Raw genomic sequence first — 17,448 nt, forward strand, 5'->3', positions numbered from 1 at the left:
GCAAACCCGGGACACGGCGGGGCGCAGAACCAGAGAACGGAGGCGGCTACGCAGAACTGAGTCTGCGGCCCTTTGGTGTGCACGCTAACGCGGAGTCACAGTGCCCAAAAGCGGGAAGGCAAGCGGCCACGGGAGAATTCCGTACGGCTCTCCGCACTGACCGGGAAGGAGCGCCAGCGCCGAGGAAAGGCGCGCGTCCGAGGCGCGTGAAGAACGCGCAGCTCGTACCCCCGCGCGCTCCTCGCGCGGTCTGGACGACCACAGCGCGGGCGGGTATTAAGGGAGAAGGAGGAGGCGTGGTCTTTTCGTGACGAACCAATGGGATCGGGAGCACTGCCTGGAGGCGGAGCTCAGGATCAGGGCGCTGATTGGCCATCCCGCCCTCCGGTATGCAGATGCGGTGGGAGTCACGTGCCGGGGGCCGGTACGACTTCCTGTTGGAGGCCCACGCGGGGCGGGGCCGGGGGCGCGAGCGCCGCGTCTGGCTGGAGCGGGGGGAGGGGGGTTCTTGTCAGTTAGAGCAACAAGATGGCCGCGGTGGCAGCTCCGCACCTCAGCGCGACGGCCCCGGGAGCCGCAGCCGCCGTCGCCGTCCGCGTCGCCGTGCAGCCCTGAGAGCCGCCGGGTCACCCCGGCCGCCCCCGTGACAGGCTCTCCCCGCGCCGTCGCGCTCCCGCCGCCGCCGCCGCGGGCCCGCTCGAGCCGGAGCCTGAGGCGGAGGGAGCGGAGCGGCCCCGCGCCCAGCCGCCCGTCGCCGTCCCCGCCTCAGACCCGGGCTGCGTCCGAGCCGCGGCCCGCCGAGACTGAGGAGCAGGGCGCGTCGCGGCGTCGCGGGCACTGGACCTGGACCTGCCGGGACGTGTCGCCGCCCACCCGCCGCCCGCGCCCGGACTCGATCCTGCGGCGCCGGCACTGAGCGGGCCCCCGCCGCCGGAGCGCCCCCGAGGGCCCCGGGCGGCCGAGAGCGACCTCTCCACCGCCAGGCCCGCGCCGCCGGAGCCCCGCGGAGCCGCCGCCGGGGACGGAGCCCAGGTGAGAGCGCCACCGCCGCTGCGCCCGGAGGTCTTCGGGCCCTTTGTTCGGCCGAGCCGGAGCACGGCGGCCCCGAGCTACCCGCGTGCGGCGGCGGCGGCGGCCGGGGTTGACGGGCGGAGGAGAGGCACGGACTGCGAGCTCCTGGCCGGGCGTGCGGCATCGGAATGGGGGACCCAGGGGTCGGGCGCTTAGCCGTCCCCCCCACCCCAAACCCCCGCGCTCGCTCGCTCGCTCGCTCGCTCGCTCTCTTCTTAAAACTAATGCAGTGGTGGATGATGCCCGCTCTCCTTGCATGGTCCCCTGCAGACCGTGCGTTTCCGAAGGGTGGCATACACCGATCCGCAGTGTGGCGTTGTTGGAGAGCCATGGGCGACCCCGAGGGCCCCCTACAGTTGTGAAATGAGGTGGATTTATTTGTAACGGTGGTGCAAACGGACTGCGGAGTGCTTGCGTGCTAGGAAGACGCACCGCCACCGCCGCCAATGCAGCTACCCCGACCCGGTTAACAGATACGGAAACCCGAGCGCCCCGACGCCGTCTCTGCTTTTTTAGGGTAGCTTGGTCCGCGGCTTCGCCAAGTAGGTGAGATGTAGCGAATGCCTCGGTAGCAGTTAAAACCTGCAGATGTGGACCTGAAGCTGTCCCCCACCCCCATCCCCCTGTGCGTTGGCCGGGCGAGGAGACGGTTGGCGCGCGCGCTGCGCGTCGCTGGAGGAATCTTGATGAAGGATGGTGCTGGGATGCTGTGCGGGAGCCTGGGGAGGAGGAGGAGCCGGCGGGGCTCGGCTGCACCTATGGCGTTCCGAGACTTCTGACAGTGCTGGTGCTTCCGTGTGTAATTAGTTGAGTTCTCTCCAACCTTTGCCTTTGCCAGATGAAACCTCCATTTGAGTGGTCTGCTCCTTGGCTTCTGGGAGTGAAACATAGGTTCAAAACTCAAAATGGTGCTCCGTTGATGGCCAACTTGGGCATCTGGAAGGAGTCTCCTGGCTCGTTTGCTCCATTGTACTGCCCAGGTTCTGGTGGTAGTGGTTGTTTTCTGGGTCTCTGGTGTGCACATTAACCACCTTGAGCCAGTATAGTCTATTCATTACCACATCTCTGAATGGCACCTGACTGTATGTATATGCTGTTATTTTATGCAATTTCCTGTCTTTGGACTGAAATAACTATGTGAATTATTTGAGACCCTAAAAATGTGACCTGAGTGACTTTAGAGGACAGTCTAAACTGTGTATGGGGTGCTGACAATTATATTCCTGAATTGCAGACTTCTTTCCCTAGGAAATGAAATACTGAGTTAGATAAGACAGCCCAAGCCAGTTGAACTTGGCTGGCAGAGGGCACCTTGAAGAACATTACTTTTTTTTTTTTTTTTTTTTTTCCAGAACAGAAGAGGTGAGCCTTGCTTTGGACATTTCAGTGTGGCACTCATTAAGATGCTTTTATTGGGGAAATGAGGAAAATACAGGGTTCTGTTATGTTGACGAAATTGATTTTATTCATGAGGGGTGTCTGAATAGTTGGTACTTTGTTTACTAATACTGAAAAGACTTTTTTCCCCTACAGAAATATCTTAGTACTTGTGTTTTCATATGATTCTTAAGAGTCTATTTTTATTTTATATTTTGAGTAATCAGAAATTAATAGTTCAGAAAGTAATAGTTACATTGTGCATCCTATATGTATGATTTTATTATATGGATCTGATTTTAAAACTATGAATTTAAACTCATGCTTCTTGCTCAAAGCAATCTGACAGTGACCTCCCATGTGCTAGTAGGGCTGTCAGTTTAGATCCTGAGATTGGCAAAGGGTTAATCGTATTTTCATTTTTGATTCTGGTGTTTAAATGTTTTGGTGGTTATAGGGACTCTAGTAAATGCTCGTCTTCCTCTTTATATTTAGTGTTGTGTTGTCATAAGGAGCAGATATAAGGTTAGTAAGAAGGGTTATTTTGTCACAGGTTTATATTTATGTTTAATTGACTTGGCATGTTGGAATAAGTAGTTGAGTGCTGGAGTAAGGTGCATTGTTTCATTTGACATCCTTGGCTAAAAAGTTGCCAAGGCACTTGGAGATTATTTGAAGCTTTAAAGGACAGTATTCCTCATTCCTGCCACCTTTTGTTAAGCAGTTACCTTACTGAAGTAATTGTGTGTTCTTCCAAACACTATCACTCAGAACTAAGCCTGGGAGGGAGGAAGTCAGGACTGGGGTGGGTGAGAGGCAACTTTTTCTTCATTGAAGGGAGCTTTATGCAGAAGATAAAATTTCTGCGAATCGAATGTCTGTATCTTCCCACATATTCAAAGTCACCAGCTAGGGAAAAGGAGGCCCTGCCTGTGAACTTACTCTTGCTGGATTGACATTGACGGGTGTGTGTGTGTGGGGGGGGGCAGGATGGAGGGGTTTGATGGGGTTGACAAGATTAGTAGCATGACTTTTTTGTGTGATTGGCTTTGAGTGTTTTTGTTTTTGTTTTTGTTTTTTCCGAGAGAGGGTTTCTCTGCGTAGCCCTGGCTGTCCTGGAACTCACTCTGTAGACCAGACTGGCCTCGAACTCAGAAATCCACCTGCCTCCGCCTCCCAAGTGCTGGGATTAAAGGTGTGCGCCACCTCGCCTGGCCTGGTTTGAGTGTGTTAAGTGTCTTTAGCATCATAAATCATTACAACCTCAAATGAAGAGCTATTTTGTAGACTGCCAACTTCTCCAGGATGAATTAAATCTGTGAAGGGAAGGTGTGTGTCTGTGATGTGTGAGATTGTGTGATGACTATGACTTGCTCAAGACTTACTGTGCAAAGGTGATATTTGAAACGATTTTTTATTTTAAATTTTATGTTTATTTTCTGTGCTTTGGTGTTTTGCCTGCATGCATGTCTATATTAGGGAGTTGAATTTCCTGGAACTGGAGTTACAGATAGCTGTGAGCTGCCATGTGGGTGCTGGGAATTGAACCCAGGTCCTCTGGAAGAGCAGCTAGTGGTACTTACTCTTAACCAGTGAGCCATTTTCTGGCCCCTGAGAAAATTTTACAAGAAAGAAAGTTGGTGATTTAGGGTTGTATGTAGCAAAGATTTCGTTTGGAGAAAACATGAAAAGGATGAGGGAGAACCACAGCAGTACTTGGGGCCCAGAGAGGTGTGGTCTGGGGGAGCAGGAGGCAGGGCCCCATCAGGCATGGCAGGAAGGTTCCAAATGAGTCCAGAAAAGCCAGGTGGCAGTTTTTGTGTGGTTGGGTTTGGATTCCTGTGACTGAAATTGCTTGGAGGTAATCAGATAGGCTTTACCTCTCCTTCAGCCTCGTTCAGACTGTGTGCAGGTGAGAGAATGGAAGACTCTCCGAGATGAGTGAGCGGGAGATGAAGTCCTCTGTCAGGGTAAATGGCTTCGGGGAAGGAGACTTACAGATACTAGCATCTTAAATCACCGCATTTGAAGACACAGCTTTGAGTAAAGAGAGTGGAGCATCATTTGTGAACTAGTTAACATTTAAGGGGTAGATTTTATAGATTTACTTTAAGACAGTTTGATGAATGCAAATTAAATTTTTATAAATTTGCTCTTAAATACTTGCGCTGTTTTGAGGAGAGTGTTTCTTACAAAATAATATACCTTTCAGAAATAGACTTTAACACATAAATGTATTCCCGTTGATACATTTTCAGGCTATATACAAATTTTCAGAAATATACTTACTTACAAATAATGAAGATTACTTGCTAGAAATGATTGTGTAACCCTTACAGAGAATGCATGTAAGTGATGTGAAACAGATAAATGATAACCTCTGTGTAGAGCATGTTTGGTTTATTTTCATCTCCACTTCTTTTTTTTGGGGGGGGGGGAGTTCAAGACAGGGTTTCTCTGTATAACCCTGGCTGTCCTGGAACTCACTCTGTAGACCAGGCTGGCCTCAAACTCAGACATCCTCCACTTCTGTATAACAAGGTTTTGCATATTCAGAGTGCTTTGCAACTCCATACACTTTGGGCCATTTTTGGAGTTGCACTAAAAGTGACTTCTTGGCGGCCTCATATGCTTTCAAGGAGGCTTTGCGGGGATGGAGAGCTGTTTGTTAATTTAAGAATGCATTCCTCCTGTGTAGCCCTCAAAACACTATAGAGTTGTGGGCAGAGCTAGACAGTCTGGGCACCCAGCCATGAAACATCCCTGAGGCAGTGCAGACAGTGTACACACTCTCCCGAGCCCGCCTTCCACAGCTGCACACCACTTCAGGATCAGTCCTGTGAAAGCAGCCTTCCTACTCCTATGAATTCTGTGACTATGATATAGTTGTGATTAGGCGTGGATAAGAATGTGACTTCTGGAGTATACGTCTCTTACAGGCCAATGAATTGAAATGCTTTTTCTAGGAATTTGAATATGGAGTTGTCACCATCACACACACCCCTCCCTTGGCCTATTTGTTGCAACACATCTTTGCTGTTACAAACACATGAGATCACCTGGCCGTGTATAGTCACAAGGCTGAGGAGTCCTTTGGGAGATGCTTCCCCGGAGAGCAGGCTGAGTTGGCCTTTCCATTTTGCTTCTTCATAAACCACCTTTCTGCCACAACAGTTTTTTTTTAAATTGTCAGTTCTCTGTCATTGAAGCTGGTAGCCATCTTTTTTTTTTTTTTTTGTATAATAAATAATCATACAGGAGCCTTTAGTCTTTAGACTTCTGGCAGACTATATTATTATTATTATTATTATTATTATTATTATTATTATTATTTTCCTCCTCACTCTGGCCCCTCTCACTCTGGCCCGAAGAATGATTTTACACTGTAGCTGTCTTCAGACACACCAGAAGGGGGGGGGGGGGCGGCGTTAGATCTCATTACAGATGGTTGTGAGCCACCACATGGTTGCTGGGATTTGAACTCAGTGATTTTAACCGCTGAGCCATCTCTCCAGCCCGACAATATTCTTAGTATATTGGTGCTTTCTTCCTCAGAAGGCTTGAGCTGTGGACCTACAGTATCACAGCATCAAGTCAGGTTATTCTCAGCAGCCAGAAAAGTCTGCCTGGTGAAGTCCTTTGCCATCATGCACAGTATTTTGACAAGACTAACACCAAACGCACATTCATGGCAAAGTGGTTCTTAGGAATGTATGCCTCATTCTGTGTGTACTGTCTAGATGAGCAAGACTAAAATATTTCACAGTAAAACTCACTTGCTTGGCTTGAGCCTGGCAAAGATATTGTGTACTTTTTCTTCCCAAAGATAATTTCTTTTTAATTACTCTTTGAGCAAAAGCAAAAGAATCCAAGTTAAATTAGCAAGCAGGAATTAAGCAAGATCTGCTGTACGGAGCTGGTAGCTCAGGCCCTGTGGATTTCCTTCTTTACCTTCTTGCTAGGGCAAGAGATGAACAACAAGAGTTGTTCAGAAGGTGTGGGAGAGGGGTGCAGCAGTATTCCTGTTTCCTCATAATCCACATAAACTACGAAATACTGAGAAAAAGGAAGAGTGCAAGGAACAGGGCTGGTAAACTTGTTCTCAATGAGAGGCTGTGGGCTGATATTTGGAGCAAAGCTTCTGTCAAAAAACACCTTGAGGAAAGAAAGTGGTGGTTCTGTGCACCCTGGTGCCACTGAATTGCTTAGGACAGCTGCGAGGTAGGGATGATGGACAGTGTTCTGTCACTCAGATCTCCATCTAAGCAAAGCCTTAAAAAGTACGTAACTAACAAGCATTCACTGTGGCTCCATGTCAAGACTATATAACACTTAGTATTTACAATACTCCTTTAAAGTATTGCCTTTTTTATTGCTCCCATTTCACAGGTGTGCAAGTGGGAAAACAAAGAAGTAATTTCCATAATATCCTATAGTTGGTAGGAGATCCCAGATTTCAAACTGGGATCAAAGCCCTCACATATAGAAATAGTGTAGCTTTTAAAGTAGATTCTTAATCTCACTTCCATTGCATGATCTTCCACCCATCCTGCTGCTAGTATTGACAGCATGTTTTCTAAGACTTTCTTTGTATTAGCTAGTAAATGTGGATCTTCTGGTCATGTATAGATATGACCAGAAGATATAGATAGATAGATATAGATAGACCTTGGCTGGTGTAGATTGATTTGCCAGCTATTAGTCATCTGTGCCTCAGGTCCTCCAATGCTAGGCCTTTTTGTTCACTGCTGCTGTTTTCTGTGTACACAGCCACAGTGAAAGAAAGGATGTCTAGACTTCCTAGAGTTGACCTGCTGATGTTACCTGCTGTGTAAACAGAGAGTAATCAAGAAAGGTTTAGAGGAAGCCACATATTCATACAGGAATTGGCAAAAATTTATGATGGTATATACTTATGTGGTCGTATTTACCCTATCCTCTTTGTAAGGGTGAGTTTCAAAACATGCTTGGAGAAGTCCAGCCCAGTATTTCCCAGTCTTCCATGACCACCAAGAAGTTTCCCTGCAGACTAACTTGTGGTTCAGGAGAACTACCTTTGGGAAGTGCTGAGGGTATGCCCGTCTCTCAGAAGAAAAAATGGTTTGATGGGGTGTCTTCATCAGGGTTTCTATTCCTGCACAAACATCATGACCAAGAAGCAGTTGGGGAGGAAAGGGTTTATTTGGCTTACACTTCCATTACTGCTGTTCATCACCGAGGAAGTCAGGACTGGAACTCAAGCAGGTCAGGAAGCAGGAGCTGATGCAGAGGCCATGGAGGGATGTTCTTTACTGGCTTGCTTCCCCTGGCTTGCTCAGCCTGCTTTCTTATAGAACCCAAGACTACCAGCCCAGAGATGGCCCACCCACCAGGGGCCCTCCCCACTTGATCACTAATTGAGAAAATGCCTTACAGCTGGATCTCATGGAGGCATTTCCCCAACTGAAGCTCCTTTCTCTGTGATAACTCCAGCCTGTGTCAAGTTGACACAAAACTAGCCAGTACATGGGGTATGGTGTGGAAATACACAATTGGTCCAGAAAAGTCTTGATCCTGAAAGATGGAACTTCCTTGGAAGAAAGTGATAACTCTACAAGGAGACAATGAGCAAACTAAGTGTGGAGGAACACCTCAGTGGAGACAGAGAGGGGCTCAGTGTACCTAATAACCTAGATGAGATGAGCACCGAGACCTAGCTTTTGTATTATTAGTGGGTTTGTGTTAGTTTTGTGTTGGTGGTGAGGCTTAGTAGGGACAATATTGGGTAGAACCATAGTTGTTTACCTGCTTGGACTCTATTGATGGTTGTTGATACGCTTGACATGAGCAGTGATGGATGAGGACCATTTCTTGACCAGATGTAGTGTTCAAATTGTGGGCAGTGTGACTGGCTGTGTGAGACAGGTGGCCTGGGTGGCAGGAAAATGGGGTGGAACTGAAAGATGTTAAGATTTTGAAGGACAGAATGCACAGGGATGGTGTGGGTTGTCAGAAGGAAGGAATTCTAAGACATAAGGCTCTTGGCTAGCTACTTTGTGTGGGGTGTGCCCAGGGGGCTAAAATTAAGTCCCCAAGAAGCTATGTTGAAATGTCCTGCTAAATACAGTGCATTCTTGGTAGATAATGTTTGGGGCAAGAGAGTTTATTGTGTGAGCTTTTGTTCAGGGGTTAAAAATTTGAATTACAGCAAAACCCAGTCATGCAGTCAACAACATGAGAGTAGGATTCTGCTGTTAATTATGGTGACTACTCTCAATGAAATCAGGTTTTATAAATATCCTACTTTAAGAAACTGAAAACTTGGGGTTGGAGAGATGGCTCAGCGGTTAAGAGCACTGACTGTGCTTCCGAAGGTCCTGAGTTCAAATCCCAGCAACCACATGGTGGCTCACGACCATCCGCGTAATGAAATCTGACTCCCTCTTCAAGAGTGTCTGAAGAAGACAGCTATAGTATACTTACATATAATAAAATATTTAAAAAAAAAAAAGAAACTGAAAACTTACATAGCACCCCAAGATGTACTTATAACTCTATGGACATGGCCTATTGACCAAAAGGAAAAAAAAAAGCAAATATTTTTCCAAAGTTACACAGAAGCAAAGTTGGATTATCACATGAATATTACAATATAGCTACCTTAGTGGTTTTATTGTTGTGTTTTAGGTGACAACATTTTATAGGTTAGGCAAACATAACTTCATAAACTCCAGGAGCAAAACATTGTTTAACAAAGAAAAAAAAAAAAACAAAACAAATGAACCCAAATATACTTTTTCTTTTTTTACTCCTTTAGAATAGAATGGGGAAGCTTTTTATTTGTTGTGGGTTTTTTTTGAGACAAGGTCTTACTGTGTAATTCAAGCTAGCCTTGAACTCAACATTGTTTTGCCTCAACCTAAGTGCTAGGATTGCATTCTATATGAGAAAACTTTAAAACACGTTAAAATTGTTTTTCTTCTTCCACAGACAAGTGAGGAGAACCTTAGCCATCATTGCAGTTAACCTCTTGTACTTAACTGGTTGTACATTAGTGCAAAACTCTTCATTACGGTGATCATTTCCTTATTAGACTTGAATTACTTGTTAGTAGGAGTTACCTGTTCATCTTTATAATCCCTATAGTAGCTATGGTATTTCATAAATATTAAGATAAAAATTAACAGCATCTAGAAAGATGGCTTAACAGTTAAGAGTATTTATTGGGTATTCTTGCAGAGGAACAGAATTCTGTTTCCAGCACTCAAAGGAACTTCATGTCCTCCAGGAACTTCAGCTTCAGGAGATCTGATGCCCTCTTCTGGTTTCCACAGCCACCTGTACACATGTCATATGCTCACACAGATACATTAATAAAAATAAATCTGGCGCCGGGCGTGGTGGCGCACGCCTTTAATCCCAGCACTCGAGAGGCAGAGGCAGGCAGATTTCTGAGTTCGAGGCCAGCCTGGTCTACAAAGTGAGTTCCAGGACAGCCAGAACTATACAGAGAAACCCTGTCTCGAAAAAACAAAAAAATAAAAAAAATAAAAATAAATCTGTAAAACTATACTTTTAGGGATGAGTGCTGTAGTTGGCTACTAGAGAAGTTTCTCTGTATAGAGAATAAATAAATATTTCAATTCCGAGTCATCTATTTCTTCAGTGATTCTGTTTCCACAAATGATCATGAAGGAAAGAGGGAAGTTGAAAATTGATACTTTTGCTCAGGTTGCCTTCTAAGATAATGACTGAGTTTTCAACTAAGCCTAGTTGGGTAGAAGGGTAGTGAGTCCACCTATCGTGAGATCCTTGCATACTTTTTTGTGTGGGTGCCTGGAGGAATGGCTACTTCCTTTTCCCTAGCACTGCCAGTGAATGTCCCTAGTAAAATCCAGAAAGAACAGCACATGATATTTCTCACAGACATTAAATCTTTAGGCTTGTGTTAAAAATAGGAATAATACCTGTTGTATCTACACACTGGACAGCTCTCTTTAGATACAAGCCCATTGAAAATACAAGCACAGTTCAAGGAATATATCTGTTTAGCCAAGCTGATTTACCTGGTCAGCATGCATGTTAAGCTTGTTCACTTAGTCAGAGGGTTTTTAAAGGATGGTATCAAAATTCATTTCCTAAAATCACTTTTTATTGGTGAACTAGTCTTATCAGAAATTTCATTCGATCATGTTTGTGGTTCTGAGAACCCACTCTCATGCATGCTGATAAGCAAGGGCCTTCCCACTGAGCTGCCCTTCTAGTCCCCAGATAGAGTTTTCTTATTTTTAATATTTATTTATTATGTATGAATACACTGTAGTTGTCTTCAGACACACCAGAAGAAGGCATCACATCCCATTATAGATGGTTGTGAGTCACCATGTAGTTGCTGGGAATTGAACTCAGGACCTCTGGAAGAGCAGTCAGTGCTCTTAACCACTGAGCCATCTCTCCAGCCCTAGAGTTATTCAATAACCTGTGTGTATCTATTTAAGCTTGGATGTATGGCAGAATTAGGATTTGGTAAATCCTAATTTTCTAACATTTTTTTTTAAGTGAATCTTAAATTAGTCTTAACAGTTTCAGAATTCAACCTTCAGATATATTCTGAATTCAGATGTACCCAGAATTCTCCCTGGGTCCTCTTGAAAAGCTTATTGTTCCCACTCTTCTTTCCCTTTCACTATCCTGAAGTTCTGTACATCAGAGATGGAGTAAAGAAGGCCTGGGTGCAGGAGCAGTGTATAGTCTGCTAAGTCACCAGTGAAAGGATTCTGAATGTCAGTGCCAAGGCAGATCACTACATGAACCTCGTTTATTCTCTACATAGATGAGAGACAAGGCCAGGCCTACCTGTCTTCAGTTCTCTCCACCCAAACAGCTCTGTTACATTTTCTCATTTAGACAGTGATTTTTAGCAAGTTTAAGATCTAGGGGATCTTTAGTACCCCATATTTGGTCTGAAGTATCTAGTCTATTCATAAAAGGTTTTTTTGTTTGTTTGTTTTTTGTTTGTTTGTTTGTTTTTCGAGACAGGGTTTCCCTGTGTAGCCCTAGCTGTCCTGGAACTCACTTTATAGACCAGGCTGGCCTCGAACTCAGAAATCCGCCTGCTTCTGCCTCCCGAGTGCTGGGATTAAAGGCGTGCGCCACCACGGCTGGCCATAAAAGATTTCTTAACCAGTGGTACTTGTGTCTCTAATGAGTGTGGAAGTTGACAGCCCCAATCAGTGTCATTTGGAGCTCTAAATGGAAAAACTTTACTTTGATGTGCATAGAAGAAACAGTATTCATGTGTGAAAACCCTAGTGTAAGCGTTCTTTCCCCAGATTCCTGACTGTGGCATCCAGATGGCTCAGGCAGCAGTGTCCTGGTCCCTAGTGGTAGAGCTTGTGGGGCATTTTTATTAAGCCACAGCAGTAGGTTTTTCTTAGAGCATTATTTGAAAATTTAAAAACCTTTGAAAAATTTAAGTCTGTTTAGGATTCTAGATTTAATATGTCATAAAAAGGGGGAGGGCATTTCTGTGAAGGAGGAGGAGGAGGAGGAGGAATCTGTGTCACCTTGAAGCTGGAATTCTTTAGTTAATGGGCTAAGTGCAAAGGAAGCTGAGCCTTTGATATACAAAAGCCAAGTATGAATGGGCAATGCTGCCTTTCTTCTGTCTAATTCAGCCACTTCCTATTCAATCTCACATCCTGGTAGGAAAGCAATTTCCCTCACTTGACCCATTTTTTTCTACTGTGTATCAGGGTTCTTTTTTTTTTTTTTTTTTTTGTTCTTTAACACAGAAGTTCACCGGAATAGAGTATTGTCAGCCTCAAAGTCTTACCTGGTAGAGAGACTCAAACAGCTGACTTTTTGGGATAAGCATGTTATCTTTTGTTTATTTGGCTGGGTTTTACTTTTTTAGTTTGCGATTGTGATTTTCAGGAGAGACGCATAAGTAATTGAAATTTGTAGAAAAGCAGGAAGATCACTTGAGCCCGGGAGTCAGAAACCAGCCTAGGCAAAATAGTAAGATCTCACTATACATCCCTGGCTGACCTTGAACTCACAGAAATCATCTGTCTCTTCCTCCCAAGTGCTAGGATTAAAGACACGGCCCACACCTGGGAAAGAAAACAAAACAAACCACCGGGAGTTAGTAGTAAAACATCCCACTTTAAAACAAAGAGATTTCAACAGACGTTTCATCAGGTGGTTGACATGGGCTAACACTGGAGAAATGACTGTACAGTGAAGCACCCTTCACATCTCTGAGAACGGCCACTGTCAGAAGATGGGAACGGGAGGGGTGGAAATGGCCCAGATTACGGTTGGCTGGTAAGTGTGTAAAGAAGTGTGAAATGAGTACTTCAGAGTACTACTCAATCATTAAAAGTAATGGAACCTGGTATGGTATTGCCTGCCTTTAATCCCAGTACACAGGAGGCAGAAGCAGGTGGATCTCCATGAGTGTTAGGCCAGCCTGGTCTATATAGCCAGTTGTAGTCCAGTCATGGCTTCATAACAAGAGTCTGTCTCATTCATTCATTCAGCAGTAGTAGTAATAGTAGTAATGCAATGTAATCCTAGAACAAATTGAGTCTTAGAAATATACTAGCTGGGGTGTGGTGCCTCTCAGTGAAGTACTTACCCTGAGATTGATTCCATCACTGTTCAGCCAATCAGACACAAATATATACCAAGTAAAGACCCTAGAATTCACACCTAGGATGGTTTCAGAAAGGCCAGATCTGCAGGAACCAGAGTATGTCAGTGGTTGTCTGAGGCTAACATGAGAAGGTGCTGACTGAAAATGGGCAGAAGGGGTCTTTGGGAGATAGTTCCCTGAAAGTTCACTAAAGGTCAGATGAGGGGAGAGGAGGGACAGCCGGTCTTGTACCTCAGAGCTTTGGTGCATAGTAAAATTGATGCTTTTATTTGTGACATGTTTGGTTTTTAGCTAAAACATATGAAAGAGTTTGTGTTTAGTTTTTAGGTTTGCATTAGCATCGCTCTTTGATGTTCTTTATGATCAAGGTCATGATAATTCACAGTGACACTGTTGAGCAAGCAACAAACGTCAGCTCTTGCTTACCTGCTGTGTTTCCAACCCTCAGTTTAACTAACACAAACTATTTAAAATTATAGTCCTAGGCAGTGGTATAGTGCTTTCCTAGCTTACAGAAGGTTTTCTTTTCCATCCCCAGCACTGAGGCAGGCAGGCAGGCAGGACGGACGGACGGACGGACGGAAGGAAGGAAGGAAGGAAGGAAGGAATTAATTAATTAATTTCATAGCTCTGTAGGTAGAGCAAACCCATAAACAAAGAAGTGGTCTGACTGCTAAGGCAGACAGTCACCCAATCCCAGTCTTGGAGAAACTAGTTCTGTGCCTTTGAGCATAGATAACTGTCAAAAGAAGAAAATGTTATAAAGCATATTAGTTGACAAATGTTCTTTAAATGGTAGTCTTGCTAGTAACCAAAGAAAAGCTAAAGAAAAATTAATCGGGACTTGAAAAATTACTAAGATGGCAAAATATAAGTACACATGTAAGGAAGATGAGCAAATGGATTTTGTAGTGGCTGCTGAGGTGCAGCAGGACCGCTGAGACCCTGGGGTAATGAGGATGCCTGGGAAAGACTGAAACCTGCTTCGAAGCCTCACGGGGTTTTCTTTCTCTTTTTACTTTTTTTTTTTTTTTTTTTNTTTNGAGACAGGGTTTCTCTGTGTAGCCCTTGCTATCCTGGAACTCATTTTGTAGACTAGGTTGGCCCCCCAATCCGAGGGATCCGCCTGCCTCTGCCTCCCAAGTGCTGAGATTAAGGGTGTGCACCATTATCACACTGCCTCACCCCCCATTTTCTTTCTTTCTTTCTTTCTTTCTTTCTTTCTTTCTTTCTTTCTTTCTTTCTTTCTTTCTTTCTTTCTTTCTTTCGCATATATACTAAGTATTTTTCTTTATAAATTATTCTGTTCATGTTTAAAATATGCTAGTCAGTAAATTTTGATGACTGTGTGCTTTTAAAATCATGCTCACAATCAGAGTAATAGGTTGGGGTGATGTTTTGAATTGTGTGGGTGGAAGGAAAAAGCAATTATCTTTTTTTTTTTTTTTTTCCCCAGACAGGGTTTCTCTGGCCCTGGCTGTCTTAGAACTCACTTTGTAGACCAGGCTGGCCTCAAACTCAGAAAACCACCTGCCTCTGCCTCCCGAGTGCTGGGATTAAAGGTGTGCGCCACCACCGACCGGCTGAAAAAGCAATATCCCTAAATTTGGGTTTCCTGGAAAGACAGTGGGAGAGGGTTCTCTCCAGGAGAAGACCTGATAGATGTGTGATTGGTAAGTAGTATAAAAGATGGTTTATTAGATTACCTGCAACCAACAGGGTCTAGGCAATTCAACAGTGGCCATATGTACTCTAGAGAGGTCATATGTACTCTAGAGAGGCCGAGAACCTGGGAGCTCTAGTTTTAGAGGTGGATGTCTCAGAAGTGTCCCAATCTGGCTCTTAAGATCTGGAAACTTCCTGAGGCACTGCCAGTCTTCAACCTGTTATACAACTCAGAGAAGCTGAAGTCTGATATCAGTGAGAGATAGCAGCAGCAGAGCACTTGCACACAGCCAGCCAGCAGGGAAGGCAGGCAAGCAGTCAACACCTAATGTCCCTGGGATCTTTGGGCCTGGCATACTCTGGAAGGGGGTCTCCTCCCCTCAGTTAATTCGTCCTAAAAATGCCCTCCCAGACCACCCCAAGGTGGTGTGTCCTTTAGTCGATTCGACATCCAATTAGATTGACAGGATTGGTCATCCTAGCAGTCCTTATACCTTATAAAAGCATCTGTACATAGCTAAAATATTAAAATCATTTATTCTTCTAGGAACATAATAATCTCAAATATTATTTCATCTTTTTTTGAGTAAAATCTGTTTTTTGTGTTTCAGTGATAGGATCTTGTATAATCCAGGCCGACCATAAACTCCTAATTCATATATCCTCAGCCTACCAAGTGCAGAATTACAGGCATGTACCACCATGCACAGCTGAAATGTTCTTTTGAAAATATAAGTCCACATGTGGTGGCTCACCTCTGTACTGCCAAAAACTTGGAAGGGTAAAGCCAAAGGATTGCCGTATGTTTGAAGCTAGCCTGGGGTGAAGAGAAAAGAAGAGAGGGAGAGAGAATGAGTATGAGAATGTAGGAGAGCATGGTGGTTGTGACATGTAAAGTTTCCACAAAAATGGCAGCTAGTGTGGTGGCTTTCTTTTGTTGATTTCAAGATGGGCCTCACTATGTTGCTGCTCTGGCTGTCCTGTGTAGACAAGGCTGGCCTCCAACTCACAGAGGTCTCTCTGCCTCTGCTTCCCAAGTGTGCACGTGCTTCCCACACAGAACAAAGATATATCAAGTCTGGTTCTCAGTCATACCTCTGTTTTGTAATTACCTACGTGTGTGTGCATTACTTGTAATTTCAAAGAAGTGCTTCAAGTCTTCAGAGTGGTATTATTTTAGCCCTATCATGAACATGGCCATAGTAATTGATTGGTATAATTGTAAGGTGGGGTAGGAAGTTTCTTTACCCTGAGAACATCCACAGATGCTGAAATATAAAATTACTCTTCAATGTGGGATAGACATGGTAGACTTTGTTAAAAGACTATTAGGATGTTTTCTGCAACATTAGTAAGTTTCACTCTCTGCGTTTCACAAAGAGAATTCAGTCAGGGATTGAGAACTTATAAACTTCCCTTTATGCTCAATTTCTGTGATGTGGTAATGGTGGTTGGGGACTTTAACAGTGAATAAGATGCCTAAAAATTCATAGTCAATTGTGTGTATGCTCATATGTATGTGTGTACATGTATATATCTTTGTGTCTGTGTATAGTTTGGTTTCCTGCTTCATTTTAGAGGTTTGTCAAGGGTAAGAATAGAATGCTTAACATGGTGTTGACACTGCACACACTTGGAGGGATTGTTAGTAGCGAATGTTTCAGGGTCCTCCTTGGGCACCTTGACGTTCTTGGTTGGTTTTTTTTTTTTTTAATTAATTAATTTATTTATATGAATACACTGTAGCTGTCTTCAGACACAACAGAAGAGGGCATCAGAACCCATTACAAATGGTTGTGAGCCATCATGTGGTTGCTGGGAATTGAACTGAGGACCTCTGAAAGAGCAGTCAGTGCTCTTAACCGCTGAGCCATCTCTCCAGCCCAACTTTCTATTCTTTAAAATGATTATAGATTAATACCTTTTTGCCTTTCTTAGATTATTAATCTTATAGGCAGGATTTGTGTTTTATTAAAATTTAGCTTATTGACTACAGTAGGCACTTGGTAAGTACTGCTTAGCTGATAAACAGTGACCCCTCCTGTTTTGGAGCTCTGTGGTGACTGCAGTGGTAACTGCAGCCCCATGAGCTTTGGGTGATAAGGAAAGTGCAGTCAACAGTAACATCTCGTTTCCAGTTCCACTGATTTCTTTCTAGATCCCTAAGCTCTAGAATTATAACGTTTGAGATCATGAAAAAGCAACCCCCTATCTCAGAATCAGAAAACATTGTTTTTATGGCTGGTTTAAAACAAAACAAAACAAAACAAAAACTTTTGAAAAAAATGGTGGTATTGGAAGTAGAACCCAGGTACTTGCTCATGCTGGGGAAATGCTCTATTACTGAGCTTAGTGAAGTGGATGTAGGGTGTTGTGTTTTGTTTTAATTGTGGTAGGGTTTTATTACATAACTCATGCTTACCTCGAGCTCTTGATCTTTTTGCTTGCTTTTTTTTTTGTTTTTGGAGACAGGGTTTCTCTGTGTAGCCCTGGCTGTCCACTTCCCAGCTACAGCCAATGGCTCTTAAATGCTGAGCCATTTCTTTAGCCGCTAGAAGATTTTATTTTTAAAGTCAGATGTGATGGCATATACCTATACTTCCAATACTTAAGAAGCAAGCAGAGCCGGGCGTGGTGGTGCACACCTTTAATCCCAGCACTCGGGAGGCAGAGGCAGGTGGATTTCTGAGTTTGAG

The 17,448-nt window shown here is 44.4% G+C and overlaps 1 protein-coding gene across 3 annotated transcripts in view; it reads left to right on the top strand.

Moving 5' to 3' along the window:
• The first annotated feature begins 520 nt into the window (after positions 1 to 520).
• The window catches only part of Tnrc6c (trinucleotide repeat containing adaptor 6C), a 109,968-nt gene continuing 93,040 nt past the window's right edge, over positions 521 to 17,448 (top strand). For all 3 annotated transcript variants that reach the window (XM_029546409.1, XM_021213924.2, XM_021213926.2), the window contains exon 1: positions 521 to 1,032. The gene's annotated coding sequence lies outside the window, so the exon portion shown is untranslated. The remainder of the gene's footprint in view (positions 1,033 to 17,448) is intronic.

Source organism: Mus pahari, chromosome 14 (assembly GCF_900095145.1).
Source record: "Mus pahari chromosome 14, PAHARI_EIJ_v1.1, whole genome shotgun sequence".
NCBI classification, from domain to species: Eukaryota; Metazoa; Chordata; class Mammalia; order Rodentia; family Muridae; genus Mus; species Mus pahari.